At 43.8% G+C, this 26,274-nt stretch overlaps 1 protein-coding gene across 1 annotated transcript in view; it reads left to right on the top strand.

Moving 5' to 3' along the window:
* Nucleotides 12,041–26,274, top strand: part of KCNN2 (potassium calcium-activated channel subfamily N member 2) — a 529,203-nt gene continuing 514,969 nt past the window's right edge. The window contains exon 1 of the mRNA XM_018053733.1: nucleotides 12,041–12,901. The gene's annotated coding sequence lies outside the window, so the exon portion shown is untranslated. The remainder of the gene's footprint in view (nucleotides 12,902–26,274) is intronic.

Below are 26,274 nucleotides of genomic sequence, written 5' to 3'. Positions count from 1 at the left end.
ATTTTTAAAAAATGTAATGTTCCAATATCCTAGCCAGATTAACACTACTTCATAGAATCATGTGTCAACATTGCCAATTTAAGGACTTATTTTGCTAGCAAAAGTTATTTTTTTTAATGCTGCTTAAAGGATTTCGATGGAGTATATTATGTATATATATTTCTTCCTGAATTTCATTTGCAAGAATGACTCATTGATGGCAACAGACAGGACCACAGAGATACACTTACAACATGGTAGTGTAACAGGCAGGATGGATTAAATAGTGGTGACTTCTCCCTTCCATACCCCAGGCACCCGCTAGTGTTTCCTGACCTTGCTTGCAGTGGGTGGATTCCTTTGATCCTATTTTGTAGCAAAACTGTAATATAATTTCTTATAAACATCTGAAGCTAATACATGCCAGTTGTATTTCCTTAAATAATAACATAATCATGACATCCTGTGTTGATTAAACCCTAAGCCTCAGAGCAGAATTGTACTTTTCCAGATTTTCCCAAGTTTCTCAACTGATTTTCTTGGGATTTGACATTTGGAGAAATTTTCACATCCTCCTGGAAATGTGCAGAATAACTGCTCTGCGGATACACCGCCTTTGTGTTTACCAGGCTGTGCATTCTGGCCCTTCTACGTGTCTGGCCTTCCTCCTGAGATCATTATTCCTCTGTCATGGGGCTTCTTTTCTCTAGTGAGAGATTGCCGGTAAGGAAACTGTCTTTATTCAAGCTCGTTCTCCTCCCCACCCCCGCCCCGCCTCAAGTTTTGCCAAATAGTATTTATTTAATTTTTTTTCTTGATTTTTTGGACCAAGTTTCAGTATTTTTGTGGTTTTTTTGGGGGGGGCGGTGTTGGGGAGGCTTGAATGATAATGTTAATAGGTACTCAATTCCAGCTTGATGGTTACCTTTTTAAAAAAATATTTATTTTTAGTTGTGCTGCGTCTTCATTGCCGCGCGGGCTTTTTCCCAGCTGTAGTGAGGGCCCAGGGGGCTGCCCTCTAGCTGCAGTGTGCGGGCTTCTCACTGCTGCGGCCCTCTCGCTGTGGAGCGCAGGCTCCAGGGCAGTTGGGTTCAGTAGTTGGGGTAAGTGGGCTCAGTACTGGCTCCGGGCATCCCGCACAGGCTCAGAAGCTGTGCTGCACGGGCTTTATTGGTCCACGGCGGGTGAGATCTTCCCGGTTCAGGGATCGAACCCACCTGTCCTGAGGACTCATTACCATTGAGCTACCTGGGAAGTCTGATGGCTGCTTTCCTGCCATCATTTTAATGCCATTATTTTCTTAGGGCTTGCATTGCTTTTGCTGGGAAATCAACTCCTCTTAGTGCTGATTTCTCTGGGTGGACAGTAACTTGCACTGGCTTAGACAGAGTGGAGGTTACAGCAGGTTGTAGCTGATTTAAAGAATGACTGTTGACCTTGGGTCAGGTCCTGGAAAAATGTAAAGGATCCCATATATCTGAGTTTTACCTCATTGTAAGGAGCAAATTGTAGAAGCCCAGACGTTTAGATTCACTATCACACAAAAAATTCAGAGAGTGTTATTATTTAAGGAAATAGAACTAGCAAATGTTAGCTTCACATGTTTATAAGAAATTATATTAGTTTTGCTATAATATAGGTACTAATTGTCGGAGAAGGCAGTGGCAACCCACTCCAGTACTCTTGCCTGGAAAATCCCTACGGAGGAGCCTGGAAGGCTGCAGTCCATGGGGTCGCTGAGGGTCGGACACAACTGAGCGACTTCAATTTCACGTTTCACTGTCATGCATTGGAGAAGGAAATGGCAACCCACTGCAGTGTTCTCACCTGGAGAATCTCAGGGATGGGGGAGCCTGGCGGGCTGCCGTCTATGGGGTCGCACAGAGTCAGACACGACTGAAGCGACGCAGCAGCAGCAGCAGCAGCAGGAGGTATTAATCACATATGTTAGAGAAGAGTTTTTATTCTTTTTTATTTTAAAATTCTGTGTTCTTTACTTCTTCAGTCAGATTACATAAAAAAAGAACTTGAATACATTCTCTGTCAAAATTAAAGAAAACATATGGCAAATTTTCTTAAAATTTCATGTAAATTATCTTGGAAAATGAAGATTCAAAGTCTACTTGGCTTAATATGATATTGTATCATAATAGATCTAGGAATGGCTCAAAAAATTGAATTCAGTTATCAAAATACAAGTTGAACAACAAGCTAATAAAACTTAACCCTGTCAAAGCAATTTCTTTAAGTATAAATTAAATATCTACTGACTCACTACTTTAATCAATTATGAAAGACTACATTTTAGAGGAAACATTCATAGAATTATAAATTAATAACATTTCCTGTGTCAGTATAGCATAGTTTGTGTTTGTCTTACTGTAACCATACATTTCAAAAAAAAAAATCATTGCTGTCTAGAACATATACTTTTTTATATGTGTTAGTATTTGATATTCTGCAAAACATCATTTATACTATATTTTTCATGTTTACTAGGAATAAGTATTTAGCTCTTTTGGAAAGGGTGAAAAATGTAGTTTTATTTCACCATCTATCCATTTTTGAAGAGAATAAATTTTGTGTGTGTGTGGTAAGTTTAGTATTTATTTGCAGGATTGGCTAAGTATCTAAAATGAAAAATATTGGTATGATGAGTGTTTTCTCTTTTTAAGATATGGATGATCCTGAGGTACAAAAGTAGCAGTAATATTACTACTTATATGACTGTGGAAACAGAATCAATTTGTTGTCCTAAGATAATGAAATGGAGTGTAATAGCATTAATTTGTTATGGTCCAGTTCATACTTACTCATTTTTAAACTAGCTGTTGTGAACGCACTTTACCTGCATTAGGTAAATGCAGGTAAAGTGGGGAACATGGCAATTAACAAGAGAGAACCCTTACCCTTGTGAAGTCTGTAGCTTATCAGGGAAGGTGAATAATGAACCAGTATCAACTGTTGCACTTCGTATAGGTATATCTTCTAGAGCTGGTATTAAAGTGTCCAAACAATTCAGATTCTACAGAATCACTTAATAAACCAGCATTTATTGGGATAAGCTAAGTTATGATGAGTTAACAATAACAAGAAAGACAAATGTTCCTCAGTGACTTGAAACAGCAAATTTGTATTTCTCACTTAAGCAATACCCACAGTTGGTTGGCAAAAGGCATCAGTTCGTTTTAGTTTGATGGAGGCAAAACCATCTTATAATGCTGCTATTTCAACTGCGGTTATTTAGGGTGCAATTTAGCAGAGGGAGAGAGAGGTAGAAATTTCTTGCCCTGGCAATTAAATGCTTCCACCCCAAAGGGACATATTTTCACTCACATTTCACACGGCCACATAATTTCATGGGATGGACTGCATTTAGTGGACCCTTAACACGTGAGATAATCTCAAATTCTCAATCAATCATGGCATTAAGATCAAAGTCCAGGATTTCTGCTTTTGAATATGCTGTCTAGGTTGATCATAGCTTTTCTTCCAAGGGGTAAGCCTCTTTTAATTTCATGGCTGCAGTCACCATCTGCAGTGATTTTGGAGCCCCCCAAAAATAAAGTCGGACACTGTTTCCACTGTTTCCCCATCTATTTCCCATGAAGTGATGGGACTGGATGCCATGATCTTCGTTTTCTGAATGTTGAGCTTTAAGCCAACTTTTTCACTCTCCTCTTTCACTTTCATCAAGAGGATAAAAAAGAATAACAGTAATAAACAACCCCATTTGTGATGAGGAAAAATGAAAGACACACAGTAGTGTTTCTTCGTACCTTTTCTGAAATCCACTGGCACATACTCTAGGAGTGAGGACTGCTCGTTAATAAGGCCCTGAAAGTACTCGTAGGAAGAGATCCCTTGCTCATTGTTGTCTATGGCCCTTAGCTCTATCCTAAAAGTGACATTTTCTTGAGCATCTTTATAGGTTACCATTTGGATTGGGAAGTTGAGGTTCATGAATTAGGTTTTCTGAGGCGAAATTAAAATAATGTTTAGTGAGACCAAATTTACTTGGCTGGGAATTGGCAGGACTTGAATCACTAACTGGTTTATTCAGTTAATTTGAAGTTGTCCTTCCAACCAAACATGGATAAAACACTGCTGCTAAGTCACTTCAGTCGTGTCCGACTCTGTGCGACCCCATAGATGGCAGCCCAGCAGGCTCCCCCGTCCCTGGGATTCTCCAGGCAAGAACACTGGAGTGGATATAACACTGGTATCATTCATTTATTCAACAAACATTTACTGAGAGCTTGCATTGTATTGGTTGCCATTCTAAGATATATTAGTGAACAAAATAGGCAAAGATTCCTATCCTTGTACAACCTGTATCCTATGTACAAGAGAAGTGTTAGTTGCTCAATCTAAAGGTGATGTTTCCTCTCTCATCAGTTCAGTTCAGTTCAGTTGCTCAGTTGTGTCCGACTCCTTGCAACCCCATGGAATGCAGCATGCCAGGCTTCCCTGTCCATCACCAGTTCCTGGAGGATGCTCAGATTCATGTCCATAGAATCAGTGATGCCATCCAACCATCTCATCCTCTGTCATTCCCTTTTCCTCCTGCCTTCAAACTCGCCCAGCATCAGGGTCTTTTCAAATGAGTCAGTTCTTTTCATCAGGTGGCCCAAGTATTATAGTTTCAGCTTTAGCATCAGTCCTTCCAATGAGTATTCAGGACTGATTTCCTTTAGGATGGACTGGTTTGATATCCTTGCAATCCAAGGGGCTCTCAAGAGTCTTCTCCAACACCATAGTTCAAAAGCATCTATTCTTTGGTGCTCAGCTTTCTTTATAGTGCAACTCTCACATCCATACATGACCACTGGAAAAACCGTAGGTTTAACTAGACAGACATTTGTTGGCAAAGTAATGTCTCTGCTTTTTAATATGCTGTCTAGGTCGGTCATACCTTTTCTTCCAAGGAGCAAGCATCTTTTAATTTCATGGCTAAACTCACCATCTGCAGTGATTTGGAGTCCCCAAAAATAAAGTCTCTCACTATTTCCATTATTTCCTCATCTATTTGCCATGAAGTGATAGGATCAGATGCCAAGATCGGCCTCCAATGAAAATAAATAAATTTAAATTGAACAAAGAAAACTTATAACTCAAAATAATTTAAAAAAAAACATAAAAAATAGGGAAAAAAACGATCTTAGTTTTCTGAATGCTGAGTTTTAAGCCAACTTTTTCACTTTCCTCTTTCACTTTCAACAAGAGGCTCTTTAGTTCTTTGCTTTCTGCCATAAGGGTGGTGTCATCTGCATATCTGAGGTTATTAATATTTCTCCCAGCAGTCTTAAATCCAGCTTATGCTTCATCCAGCCCCTGATTTTGCATGATGTATTCTACACATAAGTTAAATAAGCAGGGTAACAATATATAGCCTTAATATACTCCTCTCCTGATTTGAAATCAGTCTGTTGTTCCATGTCCAGTTCTAATTGCTGCTTCTTCACCTGCAAACAGATTTCTCAGGAGGCAGGTAAAGTGCCCTGGTATTCCCATCTCTTGAAGAATCTTCCACAGTTTGTTGTGATCCACACAGTCGAAGGCTTTTGCATAGTCAATAAAGCAGAAGTAGATGTTTTTCTGGAACTCTCTTGCTTTCTCAATGATCCAGTAGATGTTGTCAATTTGATCTCTGGTTCCTCTGCCTTTTGTAAATCCAGCTTGAACATCTGGAAGTTCATGGTTCACGTACTGTTGAAGCCTGGTTTGGAGAATTTTGAACATTACTTTGCTAGCATGTGAGATGAGTACAATTGTGCAGTAGTTTGAACATTTTTGACACTGCCTTTTTTTGAGATTGGAATAAAAACTGAACTTTTCCAATCCTGTGGCCACTGCCGAGTTTTCCAAATTTGCTGACGTATTGAGTGCAGCACTTTCACAGCATCATCTTTTGGGATTTAAATAGCTCAACTGGAATTCCATCACCTCCACTAGCTTTGTTCATAGTGATTCTTCCTAAGGCCCACTTGACTTCACATTCCAGGATGTCTGGCTCCAGGTGAGTGATAACAGCATTGTGGTTACCTGGGTCATGAAGATCTTTTTTGTATAGTTCTTATGTGTATTCTTGCTACCTCTTCTTAATATCTTCTGCTTCTGTTAGGTCCATACAATTTCTATCCTTTATTGTGCCCATTTTTGCATAAAATGTTTCTTTGGCATCTCTGATTTTCTTGAAGAGGTCTCTAGTCTTTCCCATTCTATCATTTTCCTCTATTTCTTTGCATTGATCACAGAGCAAGCCTTTCTTATCTCTCCTTGCTGTTCTTTGGAACTCTGCACTCAGATGCCTATGTCTTTCCTTTTCTGCTTTGCATTTATTTAGCTTCTCTTCTCTTCTCAGCTATTTGTAAGGCCTCCTCAGACTACCATTTTACCTTTCTTTTTCTTGGGAATGGTCTTGATCCCTGCCTCCTGTACAATGTTCCAAACGTCCATCTATAGTTCTTCACACACTCTATCAGATATAATCCCTTGAATCTATTTGTCACTTCCACTGTTTAAATGTAAGGAATTTAGGTCATACCTGAATGGTCTAGTGGTTTTCCCTACTTTCTTCAATATAAGTCTGAATTTGGCAATAAGGAGTTCATAATCTGAGCCACAGTCAGCTCCTGGTCTTGTTTTTGCTGACTGTATAGAGCTTCTCCATCTTTGGCTGCAAAGAATATAATCAATCTGATTTCAGTGTTGACCGTCTGGCGATGTCCATGTGTAAAATCATCTCTTGAGTTGTTGGAAGAGGGTGTTTGCTATGACCAGTGCATTGTCTTGGCAAAACTCTGTTAGCCGTTGACCTGCTTCATTTTGTACTCCAAGGCCAAAATGCTCGTTACCTCAGGTATCTCTTGACTTCCTACTTTTGCCTTCCAGTCCCTTATGATGAATAGCACATCTTTTTTGGGTATTAGTTCTAGAAGGTCTTGTAGGTCTTCACAGAACCATTCAACTTCAGCTTCTACAGCATACTGGTCAGGGCATAGATTTGCATTACCATGATACTGAATGGTTTGCCTTGGAAATAAACAGAGATTATTCTGTCATTTTTGAGATTGTGCCCAAGTACTGCATTTCAGACTCTTCTGTTGACTATGATGCTATTCCATTTCTTCTAAGGGATTTTTGCCCACTGTAGTAGATATAATGGTCATCTCAGTTAAATTCACCCATTTCAGTCCACCAGTTCACCAGTTCACTGATTCCTCTCTGACAACTTTCCCTTTTTCTTCTTTCTGGCTATCCCAAGATTCTTGAGTAAGCTAGCTGATCAAGAGGGTAATATTAATACTTTGATTGGCTAGTTGACCCATGTTCAAACATTGTGCCTAAATATGAATAACAACTTTTTTATAACTTAAAAACATTTAGTGCTTTTTAGATCCTCAATACATATTAATGAGTGCATGCTAAGTCACTTTAGTCATTTCTAACTGTTTGTGATCCCGTGAACTGTAGCCTACCAGGTTACTCTGTCCATGAAATTTTTCAGGCAAAAATGTTGGACTCAGTTACCATTCACTTCTCTAGGGGATCTTCCTCATCCAGGGACTGAGCCCAGGTCTCCTGCATTGCAGGCAGACTTTTAACCATCTGAGCCACCAGGGAAGCAATGTACAGGAAGGGCTCAGGGTAGGTTTGGATAATTCATGTAAAACAGTTTGCATAGGTTTTCTGGAAAGAAAATTTCCCACCTGATAGATAAAAATTTTTGATTAGTTCCCCTTGCCTTTCTGACAAACAGGATTTCTGTCCTGGTAAGCACCCCCTTCCTCTGGGTGTCCTGTTCTCAGCTGATATCAAACACATCAGATCTGTAAGTATACTGGAAACCATCTGGTCCAAATGTCTTATTTTGCAGACGTGACAGTTGAGGGCTGGAAATTTAAAGAAGCTTGGTTTACGTCTTCAGAGTGACTGACTGCCTTTGTCAGATGTAAGATTAGCTGTAACAGATTTCGCCTGAAAAGCAGATGAAAATAAAAATAAAATCATTCCTTGACTTTCCTTCCCCCTACCTCAGTGCGTGATGTTCCAACACTTGAGTCTTCCCGTTGATGTTTACTTGTGGTATATCTCTCCATGGAAGATGTAGCACTTACACCAGTCAGAAACGGCTTTGCTGAAAGCAATAGTAAACACCAACACAGCAGTGACTTAAAACAGACACTGCTTTCTCTCTCCGATAAAAGACATGCAGAGATAGGCTGCTCAGGGGTGGTGAGCCAGCAATCTGCCTGTTTCAGATCCTTCTTGCTCAGCTCTCCACTATCCCTGGAGCATGGCCCTTGTCCTCCTGTCCAGGTTGGCTTGTCTGTCCATCATATTTGTATTCTAGACAGCAGGATGTTGGAAAGAGAAGAAAGAGGTAAAATATGAATGCTATTGAGTCAGTGTCAGTCAGGTGTGATCAGGACTAGTAAGAGTGAAGTAGAATAAGGTATTTATTTGAGGGACTTGACCTTCCAAACTGTGAGTGTGGGTTAAACTGTTTCTGCTCTGCTGTGCTGGTTTTTGTGTGGGTGCTGAGCCTGAGGACAGCAGGGCAGGCCATCTGAAAGATGGACGTGTTCATGGTCAGTTTTACGTGTCACCTTGGTAAGGCTGCCACCCCCTGTCATTCAGCCAGGTGCTCTGTAGGGATTTTGTATTTGTGACTGAAGTCTGTAATCAGTTTAAGTAAGGAAGATTATCCTTGGTAATCTGAGTAGGACTGATTCAATCCGTTGAAAGGCAGAACCAAGGCTGTCCAGAAGAAGAAATTCCACCTCTGGAGTACAGCTTCCCCTCATGTCTGCGAGGTCCAACCTGCCCTTCCTGATGGCCTGTCTAACAGACTTGGGACTTAACCGAGCCAGCTTTCAGTGGAAGACAGTTCATCGTAATGTCTCTCTTAATTTGTATCTCCTGCTGGTTCTGTGTCTCTGGCAGAACCCTGATGGCACAGACTTGGGGGGAGAGAAACAAGGATGCCCTGGAACCCACACAGAGGAAGTAGAAGCTGCATTCATCTTTAACTGCCTCCAAGCCTCCAGCTGCAAGGAGGCTGGCACGCTTTGCCATGCAGCTGACCCACCTTGTCCAGGAGCTAGAGAAGCAGCAGGATCCAGCAGGGAGGGGACTGCGGCAGGGCCAGCTGCTCTGTCATGCTGATAGGACAGGACAAGCCAGCAGATCTGTGACACGGTGCGCCAGCTGCAAGGGCCCTCAACTTTCCTGTGACCTTCCTAGTGTAGCCATGGCTGCCGCTGCACTTCTGCCTTCCTGACCTTGTGGGGAAGTCTCCTGTGTCCATCCTAGTCCAGGACCAAACTAGAGGAAGGGAGCCTGGGAAACACTGCTCCAGTTGAGCTAGGCTGACACAGTACAAAACCGCCACCACCAAGGTATCTCTGGGGAGGTTTCTTGGAAGCTTCCAGATGCCAATTTATTTTATAGCTCCTTGGCTGGATCGTGCAGAGTGTATTTGGCTGTATGTGTCAAAATGACAGGTTCTCTTTGAAAGGGAGGATGAACTTGGGGTTGCTAACTAATCCTTTCAGTCAGAGGACTACTCTTTACAGGACACAGTTCCTATCTTCTGAAGCCTAATTTTTAGGAGGGGAAATAATATATTGTACAAACCTGTGTGTTAAGTTTCATAAACAGAAATACTTCCCCTTCATCAGTTCAGTTCAGTCACTCAGTCGTGTCCGACTCTTTGTGACCACACGGACTGCGGCACGCCAGGCTTCCCTGTCCATCCCCACCTCCCGTAGATTGCTCACGTGTCCATAGGGTCGGTGATGCCATCCAACTATCTCATCCTCAGTTGTCCCCTTCTCCTCCTGTCGTCAGTCTTTCCTAGCATCAGGGTCTTTAACACTGAGTCAGTTCTGTACAAGTGGCCAAAGTATTGGAGCTTCAGCATCAGTCATTCCAGTGAATATTAGGACTTCCCCTTCATGGTCCCTTGGAAAACCTCATGGGGTGTTTTTATGTTAAAAACAAAAAACAAAAAACCATTCATATATAAAGTATGATTCCCAGGACAGCAGTGAAGCACTATAAGCAGGTGATTCTTTACCCTAGGTGTCAGAGGGTATCTTCTATAGATTAGCAGCAGCACTTCTTAAAAGACTTGAGGGGATGCTTTCTTTCTCAGGAAGAAGAAAATGCAGGGTCAGTGACCAGGGACTTCAGTAAATGGAATGCCTTTGGGGATCTGCTTTAGTACAATGCAAAGGAAATCATGGATTTACATAGACAAAATGCCTCTTTGTGTGTACAAATTCAACCAAATCAACTCCAGTACATATATTATGTAAGATATATTATGTCTATACATACATTGGAGAAGGAAGTGGCAACCCACTCCAATAGTCTTGCCTGGAGAATCCCAGGGACAGGGGAGCCTGGTGGGCTGCCATCTATGGGGTCGCACAGTGTCGGACACAACTGAAGCGACTTAGCAGCAGCATATTATGTCTATGGAGCTTTATGACAGGCCAGGCACTGGTCTAAGCAATGTAAGTAGATTTGCACATGAAAACTCACTAGAACCTCATAGAGTATTTACTATCACTATTATTCATATGTTACAGATAAGGAAGTGGAGCACACAAATAAAGTAAATTCAACAAGAGGTTGAACTCAAGACTGATACTCTGGAGGTCAACCCAAGACTGATACTCTGAGCCCTTCTCTTACATTTCCCCGATTCACTCCTGGGTCCTGACTCATCCAGGAAATAATACATCCAGTACCCTCTCTGTTCTAACTAAGGCAGGAAAGTGAATACAGGAAAAAGTGTTTCAACAAAAACAAACACTTAAAGCAAGAGTTTCCCCTCAGCCTACACATAACTGCAAAATTAATTATATGCCCTATTTTAGGATCGTTCTGATTAAATACAGTAAAATAAATAGTAACCTCTTACTATTTGGGGATCAGGTTTAAAGGAAAAACCCTGAAAGTGAAAGGGAAGAAGAGGTGAGGCTGGATGGGCTTAGCACCCCCAGTCAGACCTGGAGGAGTGCCCTGTGATGGGGTCCATGCTCCCCACACACCGAGTGGACAGAGCCCTCCCGGTTAAGGTCTGGGAGGGCAGATGTCTGATGCTCCTCTGAAGCACGCAGGAGTCCTTTGGGGAGTTGCACAGCCCCGGCGGCTCAAGAGCTGTAGGCCCTTCCAGACTGCTGCACTGCGCTCCACGCTATGCTAAAGGTAGGACTCAGATGCTGTTTTCTCCTGTGTCAGTATCCACTGGGGCCAGGAACCCATATATGACACCTTAACTGGCCTGTTTTTTAATGGGGGGAGGGGTGTCATTGTGGGATTTGACCCAGAAACCAGCCAGAGGTGTGTATTATGCTGACAGCCAGCTCTGAGACCCCTGGTAAGCAGGCAGTCAGATAGCAAAGGATATGATTCTTCATTGCCCTTGAAGTCACTTCGAACCTGTGATGACCATGTGACTGACATTAAAAACCCAGACAGGCTGAGTGTTGCAGAAAATATGAAATGAGCCTGAAGCCTGTAAATCCATGGAGGAATTTTTTTTTTCCCCCCTAGGCAGCTGATAACAAAAGGTCCCCAGCATGATAAACTGCCTGCCTGCAATTCAACTGTATCAAGATCCTTTTGGCTCTCTTAAAAATAAATAAATAAAATTGGAAATGGAAACGTGTGAAGACATACTGAACAGTAGCAATCAAGATTCCGAAGGCTAGAGACATTTATGCCATTCACAGAATTCAGGAAAACAGCCTGTCTGTGGAAAGCTCTCCCAGCTCCAAAGGCTGAGCGCGGCTTGGTGAGTTCCCAGCCGCTGCTGGAAGCAAGCTATAAATAGAGCGGGGCGGGAAGCGCCCTGCTCAGGGGGCGGGCGGGAGATCCCGGGCTCTCCGCTCCCCACCCTCCGCCCGCGGCGCGCGCTCCCGGCCGGGGAAGCCTGCGCGGCAGGCCGGCCGTCTTAACCCTCGCCACTCCGGGTAGCTACTGGAAGCAGCTACCGGCGGGGAGGGCGTGATGGCGAACCGGCTGGATAGGGAAACGGAGACACGCTTCTCACCTGGGCCTGGCAACCCTCCACCGGGAATCTGTCCACCCGCCTCTTTCCCTTCGAGCTTTGGTTAACCCTTGAAATCCGGCCTTGAAATACACAAGAGGGGGGTTTGTTCCCTGACTTGAAGTCGAGCGGCTGAAATCCAGATCTTTTCAAACCATCCCAAATTTGGTTTGAGGAATCATGTTGGCGGTCCTATTTCAGCGTGGCGTACCCTCCCCCGTGCTGCTTTGGACAGCTCCTTTCCTCGGGAGGGAACTGTCAAGCGAGGTGTGTGTGTGTGCGCGCGCGTGTGTTGTTTTCGGCGCATGCACACCCCTCGGTAGCCTCAAGGTCGGCAATACCCTGAGCATTCCCGGCCCCCCGCCGTCCGGCCTCGGCCCTGCCAGGCACAGACAGAGAGAGAGGGAGTCCCCCGTCCCGGCAGGGCGTTCTGCGAGCGGTTTCAGCGTCCAGCAAGGTCGGTGCTGAAGCAGGGCCGGGCGCGGGGAAGCTGGGCTCCGGAGGGTGGACCCCGAGCAGCCGCCACTGGGCGGCAGGGACCCGGCCGGGCCGCTCGGCGCGCCAGGACTCCCCCGGGGGTGCTCGGAGACCCCGGAGAGGAGGAGCGGGGAGGGGCGCGGGGCTCTCCCAGGCGGCGAGCTGTCCCGGAATTTGAAGACCGGAGAGGCAGCTGGTTCCTGGCCAGGACTCCCGATTTCTTCTCAGATGGAAACAGTTTCTCCAGGTGAACCTGCTGGAATTCTCAGTGGAGTCTCACTCGGGCTTAGCCTCCTGGTACATTTAACCGAGGCCGCATTTATCCCCGTGAGAGGAGGAAGGTGCCAAATGGAGCGGGGCTCTCGGTTGCAGAACACGGTAAGCTGGAGACGAAGGTGACATTGCCTGGGTCTGGGGTGAGGTGGTGGGGCACAGATTTCATGGGACCCTCCTCTCCCAGCCAAGATGGTGAAAGGAAGTTCGCCTTAGTCTTCCACCCCCGTTCACCCTCCCCAGGCCTCCTCTGCTCTATCTTTTCCCTGCCTCCACTCATAAGTTGAAAAGAAGTGTTCCCCTGGGTGGGCGGGTGGTGGAGAGACTCCCTTATGCTCTTATTTTCGGCATGTTCAGGGGCTATGCCAGTCGCAGATGCCACAGTGCGACCTGAAATTTCCCATCGCCCCTCCTTCTCTTCCACCTCTCCCCCCTCTCCCTTGACTGAGCTCCCTGCTCCTCTCTCTCCTGATACAGCCTACTTTTCTTTCTTTATCATCCTCCTTTCTAAGTTTCCTTTTCTCTCTTCAAAAATTTGAGCCATAAGGCAGGGAGGGAGGCGGGAATGTTGTGACTGTACCGTACTGCTGGAGTGATGGGGTGATGGGTGATGGTTTATGAAGCATTTATTCATCAAGCATTGTTGAGCACTCACTCTACCCACTTCTTCTATATTCAATGACCAGACCATTTTCTCAAGAATAAACTGCCCCCAGCTTTTCCCTGAGAACCTCTCTGCTTTCCCCTAGGCTGCAGGAGTGGACATCTGCAGGACACGAGGAAGAGGAGGGAGTATTTTAGATCCAGGCTAGTTGGGTGCCTCTATGCTCTCACTCCTTGGAGTCCTGATAATTAATCACACATTAATCATGTTAACCATTTATCAAGCTCTCACTGTGTTTGTGGAATTGTTCTAAGAACTTTACAAGTATTCACTCATTTAAACCCCGTAACAACCCCATGAAGTAATGACTACTATTATTTTTTACACGTGAGATAGGAACGGAAGAGTTAAATAATTTGTTCATGATCACACAACTCTTAAGTGGGGGAGCTGCAATTGGAACACAGAACATCAGACTCTGGATCACAGCTCTTAATCTATTATATATCTGTGTCATTAGATATTTGTCCATCTATCTGAGATGGATGCATGAACAAGGCGACCAGAATCCTCAGAGTTTGGATTTTAGTTAAGGGAAACAGACAATATATTCAGCAGATAGACTGGATAACTTCAGGCACTGGTAGATGCCACAAAGGAAAGAGAACAGAGTTTGTACTAGGGAGTGGCGACCTTCACGTGGAGAGTAGAGAGGGACATTCTCTTTGTGGTGGGAACTTTCAGGCTGAGACTTTAAAGCACTGAGGAAAGGAAGTACAAATAGCTAGTGAATGCGTACTAGTTATTAACTTTAGTAACTACGGGAATGCAAATCAAAGTCACGTTGAGTATCCCTTTGCAACCATTTGGTTGGCCTTGAATTAAGAAGTTTGAAAATATGAAGTGATTTCAGAGGGTGTAGATCCGCAGGACCTTCCAACATTGCTGATGGGAGTGTAAGCTGGCACAATGATTTTAGGAAATGCTTAGCATTGTGCCCTAATTTGAACATTTGTACACCTGTTATCCAATTGTTCAACTCACTCCTAGATTTATATGTATTAAAAACTCTTGGATTTGTTCAACAGGAGACATGTATATGAACATTCATAACAATCTGGTTTTAATGAAAGTCTGGAGAGAACTCTGATGCCCATCACCAAGGAATAGATGAACAGTGTAATATTTTCACAAAGAAGAATATTATACAGCAGTCAAAATGAATTAACTGGGTGACACATAACAATATGATTGCATACAAGCTGTATAATATTAAGTGAAAATTGGCTGAAAGATTACATACAGCAAGACAATCCCATAATGTTGAAAATTAACGAAAAACCCTACCACTTAGGAATATATGTAGGTGCACATACAAAAATAGGAAATTTATGTAAATACAAAAGCAAGAGAATAAGACTCTGAGATTTGTACTTGTGGTTACGTTAGATGGGGAGAAGCCAGGTGACCATATGGTTCCTTAGGGGTGAGTCACTGGCAGGGTCTCACCTGAGTTTTGACTGGTAGGGCCAGGTCTGCTTATTACATTGTTAAAAATAACTTGTAAATAATGAAAGGTGACAGGCCATGCATGCAACTAACGAACGTAAATGATGAATTAAACATTAAGACTAACCGTGTTCTGTGCTGGAAAGGTAGGAAAGAACAGAAGTAGACATCTCAGTCTGGCAAAGGGAGGCTGATGTTTCTCAGAATGGGGAGGGTAGCCAGAGTCAGCATTGGCCAGCCGATCAGACAGGTGGTCTGGAACCAGATCTTGCAGAGCCTTGTAGGTCAAGCTAAAGATTGAAGGGTTTCAAGCAGAGAGTGAAATAGAATTGGATTTAAGGTTTTCAAAGGCTCCTCTGTGGCTGTGTGGAGAATAGAAAATGGGAAGGGCACTTGAGAGGCCGCTGTAGTAAGAAAGGAGAGGAGATGGTGGTGTGGGTGCAGCTGCGTTTCTGCATGCTACTTACTGCATCGGGCACTAGCCTGGAGGTCAAGTGGAGGTCAACGTCTAGCTCTTGCTCCCTTGTCAGGAAATGTCCTATCACAGGGCTTTGAAGGCCTGGAGGAAGGGCACTGTTTTGAGATTTGCCCTCAGGGCTCTGTGGGTCAGCAGCAGCCCAGGGGAAATCAGTGCCGTGAGCGTGGACTTGAAGAGAAGTTGATGGATTCGGGACACATGTGGAAGGTAGAGTGGTCAGGGCCTATTGATGGATAAGAGCTGGGTGTTAGAGAAAGAGGAGTCAAAAGTGACACCTGCATTTTTTTTTAATTTGACTGTGAGGATATTGATGCTGTTTACAGTGAATGGAAAAAATCATATTTTAAGTATATTAATTTTGAAATTCTGTTAGATGGTCAGGTGTACATGTCAGGTAGGGAGTTTGTTTGCGAACCTTGAAGGACAATCTGCAGCAAGAGACTTAAGTGTGGAAAGTATAAGCCTGTAGATGGTATAGTCCAAATTCCTTCACTTAAGTTGTCAATGTCAGATTGTGAATTCCCTGGGGGCAGAGGAATTTTGTCTTTTTAATCCTCAGAGGAGGGTAAAGTAGAATAGGTTATCCATAAATATTTGTTGAATAGATACCAGAAGGCTGCATCAACAGTGCAGAGGTGGAGAAATTGAGGGACCGTAGAGGAAATGTCCTAGATGACCGGACCCTACCAGTGTGCAAAAGTTGAGTCTGTGTCCTTTCCAGTTCCTCCTGAGGCTGAAGCAAGTCTAATGGAGATGCCAACCCTTTAGGAAGATGTGACCAGGGTCTTGGAGCCACTGTTCCATGTGGTACCCAGAGCTATTCAGAGCAGCCCCAAATGGCACAGACTAGAGAGTGAAGGAAAAGGATGGCCGGGAGAGCCCTGAGGGTCAGGGAGGCTAATGCGGAAGCAGGGAGCTGGCACAGGTACTCAGCCGGGAATGCAGCAGAGCTTGTTGGGGCGGGGACAGGTGAAATCAGCAAGAGGAGAGAGGACCCAGAGGCTGAACCAAAGGAAAGGCAAGGGAGTTGTCACCAATGGAGCCGCAGACTTGGTGTCAAGTCCAGCGTATATTATAGGCGCATTGATAATCCCCAGCTACCTGTCTTGGGGCTGGCCACAATCTTCTCTTATGCCCCAGGTCCACAAGACCTCAAGCTGTGCTGTCCTTTGAGGCCTGCCCATCTCAAATACCCCATCCCATCATCCTGCGGGGCCTCCTGAGCAGCACTGGCCCCCACAATACCCTCCAAAGCCAGGCTTGAGCTGACCTCCCCGACTACGTTTGTGCCTGACAAGGTTCTCCCATGCAGCCATTCCATCACTCTGCTGCCATCTAGTTCCCCAGCCACCACCCTTGCACACTGCAGTTCACGTCCTCTCTTTTCTTATCTGTCTCCTTCCTTTTGGCAATGCCCTTGTGTCTGTTCACTGGTGTGTCTCTGCTCCAAGCACAGAGACTGGCTTAAGGGACAGTGCACAGGTATTGTGAAAAGAAGGAGGAGGGGGAAGAATTCCCCTTTTTGTTTGGTTTTAAGATGATCAGGATGAGACCATCCCCTTCTCACTAAAGATGAACACACACAGTCCTCTCTTTCCTTGGACAGCTGGATATAATATTGCTTAAGAATGTAAACTTTGGAATAAAATCAACTGGAATTCATTTCAGGGTGTAATGCAAATAGCTAAGGGGGGTCAGTTCTCTAAGACTCAGTTTTTTTCATCTGTCAAATGCAGAAAATAACAAACCTCCCTTCTGTTGTCACTGTGAGTTTTAAAGAAGGTAATGATGTGAAGCTTCTAAGCACAGTGCCTGGCATAAAATAGAGTCACTGTAAAGTTAGGTATTGGGCTTCCTTGGTAGCTCCATTGGTAAAGAATCCGCCTGCAATGCTGCTGCTGCTGCTGCTGCTGCTAAGTCGCTTCAGTCGTGTCCAACTCTGCGACCCCATAGACGGCAGCCCACCAGGCTCCTCCGTCCCTGGGATTCTCCAGGCAAGAACACTGGAGTAGGTTGCCATTTCCTTCTCCAATGCATGAAAGTGAAAAGTGAAAGTGAAGTTGCTTAGTCGTGTCCGACTCGCAGGGACTCCATGGACTGCAGCCCACCAGGCTCCTCCATCCTTGGGATTTTCCAGGCAAAAGTACTGGAGTGGAGTGTCGTTGCCTTCTCCGGCCTGCAATGCAGGAGACCCCAGTTCAGTTCCTGGGTTCGGAAGATCCATTGCAGAAGGGATAGGCTACCAACTCCAGTATTCTTGGGCTTCTCTGGTGGCTCAGCTGGTAAAGAGAATTCCATGGACTGTATAGTCCTTGGGGGTCACAAAGAATCGGATACGACTGAGTGACTTTCACAGTTTAGATATTCTTATTTTCTAAGACGTTTAATTGTCAATGCTTCCTTTATTGACCAACTTCAAAGAAATGCTTCTAATTCTGAGAATCTAGGCTCCTTATCCAGAGGCGCCTGTACTCTGGCAGTGAGGTAGTAGGCATTTTTGGCAAAGGAAACATTTCCTGGGCATGTGGGCACTTGCTGTCTCATTCCTCACATTATGCCATGTAGTATTCCACTGTACATAATTCTTGGCCAGCCAGGAGTCTGAATAACAGCGAGGATTCAGAATTTATTCATTCAGCAGTTCATAAACTGTGATTGAATGTCTTACTATGTAAATGGAGATGCAGGGATGACTAAGACACAGCCCCTGCTTTCAAGGAAATCACAGTCTAGTTAGGAAGGCAGACAAATAAGCTGATGATGACAATTCACCTATTCATAGGACTGCTTCTGGTCCAGACCTCCACACCCCCACTTCTGCCCAGCTCTGGCAAGATTGGTGTGAACATAGTAATGTGACCAATCTGGGTCCTTGGACTCTTTAGTCAATAGAAATTGAGAAGAGGCCAGATGAGAATTTCAAGCAAGGCTTTATTGCGGTTCATGCTGCAGTACAAGGGAATGAAAACAAGTAACAGGTGCCCTTGCTGGCTCCCCAGGAGGATGGGCTGGTTCCTTAAGTGGGGTGAGGGTAGAGTAGGTCCGTGGCTTGGGCTGGACGGGTGACTTAGGTGGCCAGCCCACACCTTTGGTGGTGCTTTGTGCAGGCATCATGCCCAGTATGCTGTTTTGTTCCTCCCACCTCAGAAATGGCAGTTGGTTTGTGGCGTTTGTACCTTACTGTTTGTGATTTTCTCTGACTGCGCAAGCCACAGTTATTTTTAGTCCCTTATAGTTTCTCTGTATTCTGCTGCCAGAGAAGCCCTTTGTCCAGGTGCAAGCATGTAAAGTGTCCCAGGTCCCAGGCTGTCTTAGTAATAGTGATGATATTTGCAGATATATTTACAATGTACAAATCAGGTTCGGGCTTCCCTGATAACTCAGTTGGTATAGATTCCATCTGCGATGCAGGAGACCCCAGTTCAATTCCTGGGTCGGGAAGATCAACTGGAGAAGGGATAGGCTACCCACTCCAGTATTCTTGGGCTTCTCTGGTGGCTCAGCTGGTAAAGAATCTGCCTGCAATGAGGGAGTCCTGGGTTTGATCCCTGGGTTGAGAAGATCCTCTGGAGAAGGGAAAGGCTACCCATTCCAGTATTCTGGCCTGGAGAATTCCATGGACTGAATAGTCCATGGGGTCGCAAAGAGTCAGACACAACTGAGTGACTTTCACATTCACAAATCAGGTTCACTTTGAATTCTTTCGCTTGATTTTCGTAACAACTGTGTAAGGAAGGTGGTGATCACTGCTCATTTTATGAATGCAACCTAAGACTCCATTGAACAGTTGTGTCCACACAAGTCAGGCTGTCTTGGGCCATGATCTGTCCTTCCAGCCTCTCCCATTGTCCCTGTGCAGAGGTCTGTCAAGTTCACCACCCTTGTAGACCGGGGTTTAGTCATGATTCTGAGTTTTTCTCCTTGGGTTTGACGGACAGGTTTCGCTTCCCTGTTGGCACCTGTGTTCTCTATAGACTTACACTGATGACTGATCCCACTCAGTTAGCCTTGTGCTACCCTTCTGATCTCTAGGACTCCATCGTGGTACTGGCCACTGGCCAAGAGGCAAAGCCCAGGGGAGGGTTGTAACAGCATCCCTGAGAAAGGGACAGGCACTGTGTTCATTAACTGTGCTTTTGCAATGGGGAAGTGGAGGAAGTGACAGAAGAATCTTTTTGTTTCCCAGTTCCACAGTGCTTTGATTCAGTCAGTTGTATTCCTGGATGTTTCTCCTAAAAAGGGAAGGAATATAGGAGTTACTTGAACCTCTTTAAAGATGGAATGACTTATTTACACTTTCTCAGAGATGTTTTCACTGCAGTTAAGTCATTTATGAAATTTGTAGGCGTCTTCCGATACAGGTTACATCATTGATTAAAATCTGCTTATGGTTATTTACACAAATAATTTTATGTGTTTAAATTTACTTTGGGAAAGTAAAATCTCACAGACTGGTCCTGTGACTGTAACATGAAAGAGTGAATTTGTTGCTGAGAAAATGTGTTTTTCAAATCTATTGTGTTTTCCATCTTTGTGAAAGATGTTATTCGTTGTTTTTGCTGCCCACAGAATGTGTGGGTGGGGCATCTCAGACACCTCCTGCCAGGCCTGCAGTGCAGCAAGAGGATGGTTTTGCCTGTAGCAGTTCAGAAATACTGAAGGAACAATCTCCTCCCCAGATCTCTAACCAGGATAACTTGGATTAGATTATCTTGTGGTGGGGAGGGGGATTGGTTAACTGGTAATTTTTTTTTTTAATTTAAATATGACATTTGTAAAGCACATGATAAATAAAAGCCATAATTTGTCAAAGCTGAGTTTTCAAAAGGGATTTTAAAATTCCATTTGCTTCAGTGTATTGAAGATCAAGCTATATGTTAATTGACTGGTAAAGAAATACTACTAAAATTTTTGTTCTATATTCAGGGAGACTGATCTGAATTTGTAAAAGGTCTGAGCCACAGTGTGAGTGCTTTATGAAATATCTTTGTTATACTTTCAGTTCATGCAGTAATAGTACCAGCAGAGAGAATTGGATGAGAATTTCCTCATGTGCAGGTAAAATTCATATGGACTTGTTAAAATCAGTTGAATATAAACAGGTTAGTCCTTCAACAAATCTCCTTTTGTTTCAAAGTAGTTAACATTTTAGGGTGTTAATTTGCTCAGCAGAACTTGTCATTGTTCCTAAATAACTTCAGTTCAAGATAATTCAGCAGAACCTACTTTCTAAATTACTGAAACCTAAATGATTTTTACTGTAAATTCAAATTGAAAACCAAGCATCCAGTCCCAGAAAAGGCTGGTTTTCTGCTTAACTTTAAGGAAAAGATTTTTTTTCCCTTTCAGGTTGGAGAAAAAATTATCACCTGACTTGGAACTGACAGTTTTGATGTGTTCTAGAAAAGAAGAGCCGTGCCAACTCCAAACAGCTGTGCTCAGCACACCTCTCATTCCAGACCCCAGCCTCTATTGTTAATATAAACAATTTTTATACAGCCCCTCAGATAAATGGCTGGCAAAAGCTATGCCCAAAATGTGATTATCATGTGTATGTCTGAAGATACTGGCTGCCCTTGGTCAAGGCATCTCTGGCAAATTAGCATTGAATCTTTCTGGTTTGTGTTTTATAATTTTTCTGAAAAATAGAAACTGATCTTGCCTCATGTGCAATGGTAGAGATGGAGATGAAAGCATGACAAGCCAGACCAGTGCTTCTCAAATTCCTGTTTTTCAAAACACAGATTTCTAGGCCCTAACTTCAAAGGTCCGTCTAGTCAAGGCTATGGTTTTTCCTGTGGTCATGTATGGATGTGAGAGTTGGACTGTGAAGAAAGCTGAGCACTGAAGAATTGATGCTTTTGAACTGTGGTGCTGGAGAAGACTCTTGAGAGTCCCATGGACTCCAAGGAGATCCAACCAGTCCATTCTAAAGGAGATCAGTCCTGGGTGTTATTTGGAAGGAATGATGCTAAAGCTGAAACTCCAATACTTTGGCCCCCTCATGAGAAGAGCTGACTCATTGGAAAAGACTCTGATGCTGGAAGGGATTGGGGGCAGGAAGAGAAGGGGACAACAGAGGATGAGATGGCTGGATGGCATCACTGACTTGATGCACATGAGTCTGAGTAAACTCCAGGAGTTGGTGATGGACAGGGAGGCCTGGCGTGCTGCAATTCATGGGGTCGCAAAGAGTCGGATACGACTGAGCTGAACTGAACTGAATCTCAGATACTGTCTGTTAGAATTTTTCAATATCCCCATTTTTAACAAGGAGAAGGCAATGGCACCCCGCTTCAGTACTCTTGCCTGGAAAATCCCATAGATGGAGGAGCCTGGTAGGCTGCAGTTCGTGGGGTCGAGAAGAGTCAGACACGACTGAGTCACTTCACTTTCACTTTTCACTTTCATGCATTGGAGAAGGAAATGGCAACCCACTCCAGTGTTCTTGCCTGGAGAACCCCAGGGATGACGGAGCCTGGTGGGCTGCTGTCCATGGGGTTGCACAGAGTTGGACATGACTGAAGCGACTTAGCAGCAGCAGCAGCAGCAGCAGCAGCAGCAGCATTTTCTAACAGGCTCTCAGGTGATCCAAATGCTTGCAGGTTCCTGGACCACACTTCAGGCAGCACTGGCCTACATCATTAATTTCAAGGAAGCATAGGTGTTAACACTGAGAATGCACTTCAGAAACAAAACTCACAAGAACATGACTCTCCTTGCAGAGGGAGGAAAGGCAATGCTAGTGTGACCAGCTATCCAGTTGGGCCCCGACTGTCTTGGTTTTAAAACTGAAAGTCTTAAACTTTCAGGCCAACTAGAAGATTGGTCATCTTCCAAGGCAGACTGGGCTGGTGTATCATGGTAGCTTTGTGGTACTTTGAAGTGATGGGTGTTTGGCTTAAATTTTAAACCCAGTAAAAGCCAAAGAATGCTGTGAATTGACATGTAATCACATGCAACTAAGGATTACCAGTCAGCATCTTCAGCTTTTCTAAATCTCTTATAAGTTGTAGTGGGATGGGTGTTTATAAACTTGTGTGCACGTTGAAATCACCTGGGAAACTTACAAAAAAAAAAATAACAGGATACCCGTGTTCTACCCTCTCCTACATTGTGAATTAATTGGTTTAAGATGTGAACTGGGTGCTTCTAGGTTTGAAAGGTCCCCAGGTGATCCCAATCTGTAGGCCAGTGGGGGCGTCACTGTGGTAGAGTCTTCGAGATGGCTGCCAGTGACACACCTCCTTTCTGCTCTCTTCCTGGTTGTCAGGAGGTACATCAGTTTTCCGTCTTTTGACATGCTTTGAACAGTGAAATTTAATGACAGTGAAATCTGGGGCTTGTAGCCTGGTAGCACTGGGTTCCTCTCTCTTGGAAGCCAGCCTCCTTGTGAGAGGTCTGGCTGTTCTGAATTTGCTGTGAGGAAGCCCCAGCTTGCCTTGGGGAGAGCAAGTCGCTGTGTGAAGGAGCTGGGCACATGTATGTGAGAGGAGCTTTCTTGGACCTTCTAGTCTGGTCCAGCTAACAGCTAAATTTGGCCAAGTGAGTGACCCCAGTTGGTGTCACCAGGATTTTGAAACCATGCCGGCAAGCTCCCCTCCTCTTTGCCTTAAGTCATTTCATTTTGGGTGATTGGTTTTGGAATAATATATAGCTGAAACACAAATGTATTTCTTGTACTTATTGCTAGTAGTAATGCAGAGGAGGCATTTTGGAAGGTTCTGTGTGAATGAGGAATGACTTGTCATCCCGATCAAAGTACGATGCAAACTGAAACCATATTGCTGAATATTTGAAAGTGAAAGTGAAGTCACTCAGTCGTGTCCGTCTCTTCGTGACCCCATGGATTGCAGCCTACCAGGCTCCTCTGTCCATGGAATTTTCCAGGCAAGAGTACTGGAGTGGGTTGCCATTTCCTTCTCCAGGGGATCTTCCCGACGTAGGGATTGAACCCAGGTCTCCCACACTGCAGGCAGATGCTTTACCCTCTGAGCCACCAGGGAAGGGGAAATAAAAATTACCATATTAATAAAGTTATTAGTGATATGACAAAGATTTCACTGTTGTTATCGTAGTAGCTTCAACCTTCTCTTAGGTTTTCTGAAAAGCACAGCCCCAGGCAGTGCTTAGAGTGCGATCAATTGTTCTGGGCTGTGCAACCCAGAGAATGAGGGTGATGAGGCACAAGAGCGCGTGATGTGATTCTGTGCAATGCTATGTATCGCCACACCGGCTGCGGTCTAAAAACATGGAGCTGTGCTAAGACACACTGTGTCACTCTGCACTGCCTCAGTGTTCGGGCTCCCCTGGAAGCATTGCAGAAAGGAACAAAACCTTCGTTTAGTGCACAGAAGAGAAAAAGAGAAACAGCTTCCTGGCTCCTTCTAATTTCATTTCTCACTGATGAAATTCACACAGTACATTCTTTTTCCCAGGTCTAAAAGCGGAGGTGCCCTGCTCGTATGTGGATGAGATGCTCACCGAGAGAGAGAGGAGGAAGGGGTTGAGGGAGTTTGAGAAAGTGCATAATCTTTTTCTGTACTTTCCATTTGTTTGCTTGTTTTTACTAAAACATACTCTGAGGTATCTGACTTTGATACTCTTTTTGCAAATTACAAAATATAATTTGTTTTGGCAAATTATGGCCTTCCCTTGTGGCTCAGTGGTAAAGAATCTGCCTGCAATGCGGGAGAGTTGGGAAGATCCCCTGGAGAAGGGAAAGGCTACCCACTCCAGTATTCTCTCCTAGAAAATTCCATGGACTATATAGTCCATGGGGTCGCAAAGAGTCAGACAGGACTGAGAGACTTTCACTTCACTTCACTTCACACTTGCAAATTACATTCTGAGGCTGAAATGATCCATTAAAGTAGATTGTCATCCTGCTTTTAGTCATGTGCTCAGTATCAATTCCAATACAAATACCACAGTAGTCTTGACTGCTCTTCCCTTTCAATAATCTTACTGAACACCACCATATCCCTGGACATTTGCAAAAGTCAACTCCAAAAATTTTGTTTTTGTTTTACTGTTAGGCAGAGCCCAGTCTTTTCTGATATAGAATGGAGTGTGCGTGCTTTCTAACCTTGAGAGAAGCAGGACGCCATCGAGCTGTCACTTCTGGACACCTATCCTTTTTGATGAGCTGTTAACTCTTTTTCTAGTCAAGTCTTTTTTGCAATAGGGAAAGAGACGAAGAGCAAAAACATGCCATGTTTAGTTATTTCATGAGGCTAGTAGTTCCTGAACATTGAGGGCTTTATGTAACTGATAGCACTGTATTTTGCAACCTAGTCCCACTCTAGTTGAAGGAGCCGTTATGTAAGAGAGTCAAAAGCCTGTTGAACAGATTGAAGGATTTATTGTCAGTGTATGATTGGGATGAGGGGCTTGTTTTCACTAGTTTCTCATCAGTTTGCTGCTGATCTTTTTTTTCCTTTCAATTGTCTTTATGTATGTAAGTAGCAAAGATCATCTAACTTCAAAAGGTAGGCAAATGAATCTTGTCTATAATTAAAGTCTGTGAAGTTAATCTGGCCATTGCCTTTCCTGTGGACAGGAAATCTCCCCTCCTATTTCCCATGACTGAGGTGATTGATTGACTAGATCTGGTTGTCGATTTTTCTTCTTTACTTGGGGCACGGAGAGGTGGACTTCCTCTCATTTTTATAGAAATATTACTAAGCACTGAGCAGGGGAAGACTCATGTGCCATCAGTCGTGTTATAGAAACTGTAGAACATCTCATGCCTTTGTTCCCTCCCCCTGTTGCAAAGTCCTAAGCCTATGATATCATTGTTTTCCAGTGACAATTCCTAGATTCACCTTATTCACAAATGAAGGAGATTTGGCATACATTTAATGTCCAGATAGTCTATGCTTCCTATGAGGATGGATTTTCCAAATGTTCCCCTCAGCAAGTGGTAGATCTTTGGACTTATTTTTTTCTGTTGGAGGGAAGGTATACTCTGTCTGTGAACACACAGAGAGGTGTTGTTTTATTTAAGACTCTTAAGTGAGTGAAAGATGTTAGTTCAAACTGGCTCAAATAAAAAATAATTTCTCGGCTCACATAAGACAAAGGATGTGGATAGGACCAACCTTATCCAGGAGTCAAGCAACGGTATTATAGAGAGTTCTCCTTTTTTCCCTTTTTCTACTTTTATCACTAACTCTTGATTCTGTGTGTGTGTGTACCACGGCATGGTGGCTTCGTGCCATGCACCAACAGATCTAAGCTTTACCTCTAAAGTTTAGTTTTGTTTAACACAAGTTTTAAGATTGAGTTTAAAAGGATGAGTCATGTTCAAATTTGGGAGGAATTTGAGAATGTGAGAGAAGTGATTTCCCAGGGAAATTCAAGAAGCTGTACTGGAAAAATGGAAAAATAGGCCATTCTAGTAAAAAGAAAAAACGAAAACAAATACCAGTCAGTTCTTTAGGAAAGGCACCCACTACCTCCTAGATGTAAGACTTTAGCTTTGAGAACTCATTTGCCACATTTTGTCAGTGATCTGAAAATGGACCCAAGTTTCAGGAATGGACTCATATTAACTGAGCCCAGAGAGACTGTATTCTCCTGTAAGCTTACTGAACCCTCTTGACAGTCTTTATTCTAATAGGATATACATGATCAGATTTCTGCTTAATAAATTGTGAACAGTTTAGTTTTGATTACCCATCATAATGCTCAGTTTACAGTATTTTTAGATTCACTTTAAATATAAAATTTTGGTTAGAAAGTAATGTAGAAAATTGGGAATGAATGCAAATATATAATTCATTTAGTTAAAATCAGCTGTAATTTGACTACTTTTTCTTGTCTTTCTATGTGTGGGTGTCTAAATCCTATTCCTCCAGCACGGGAGTCTGAGTATATTGTATA

The sequence above is a fragment of the Capra hircus genome, chromosome 10, assembly GCF_001704415.2.
Source record: "Capra hircus breed San Clemente chromosome 10, ASM170441v1, whole genome shotgun sequence".
Taxonomy (NCBI): Eukaryota; Metazoa; Chordata; class Mammalia; order Artiodactyla; family Bovidae; genus Capra; species Capra hircus.
The sequence above is the reverse complement of the archived record's forward strand: the minus strand, read 5'-3'. Positions and strand labels throughout refer to the sequence as shown.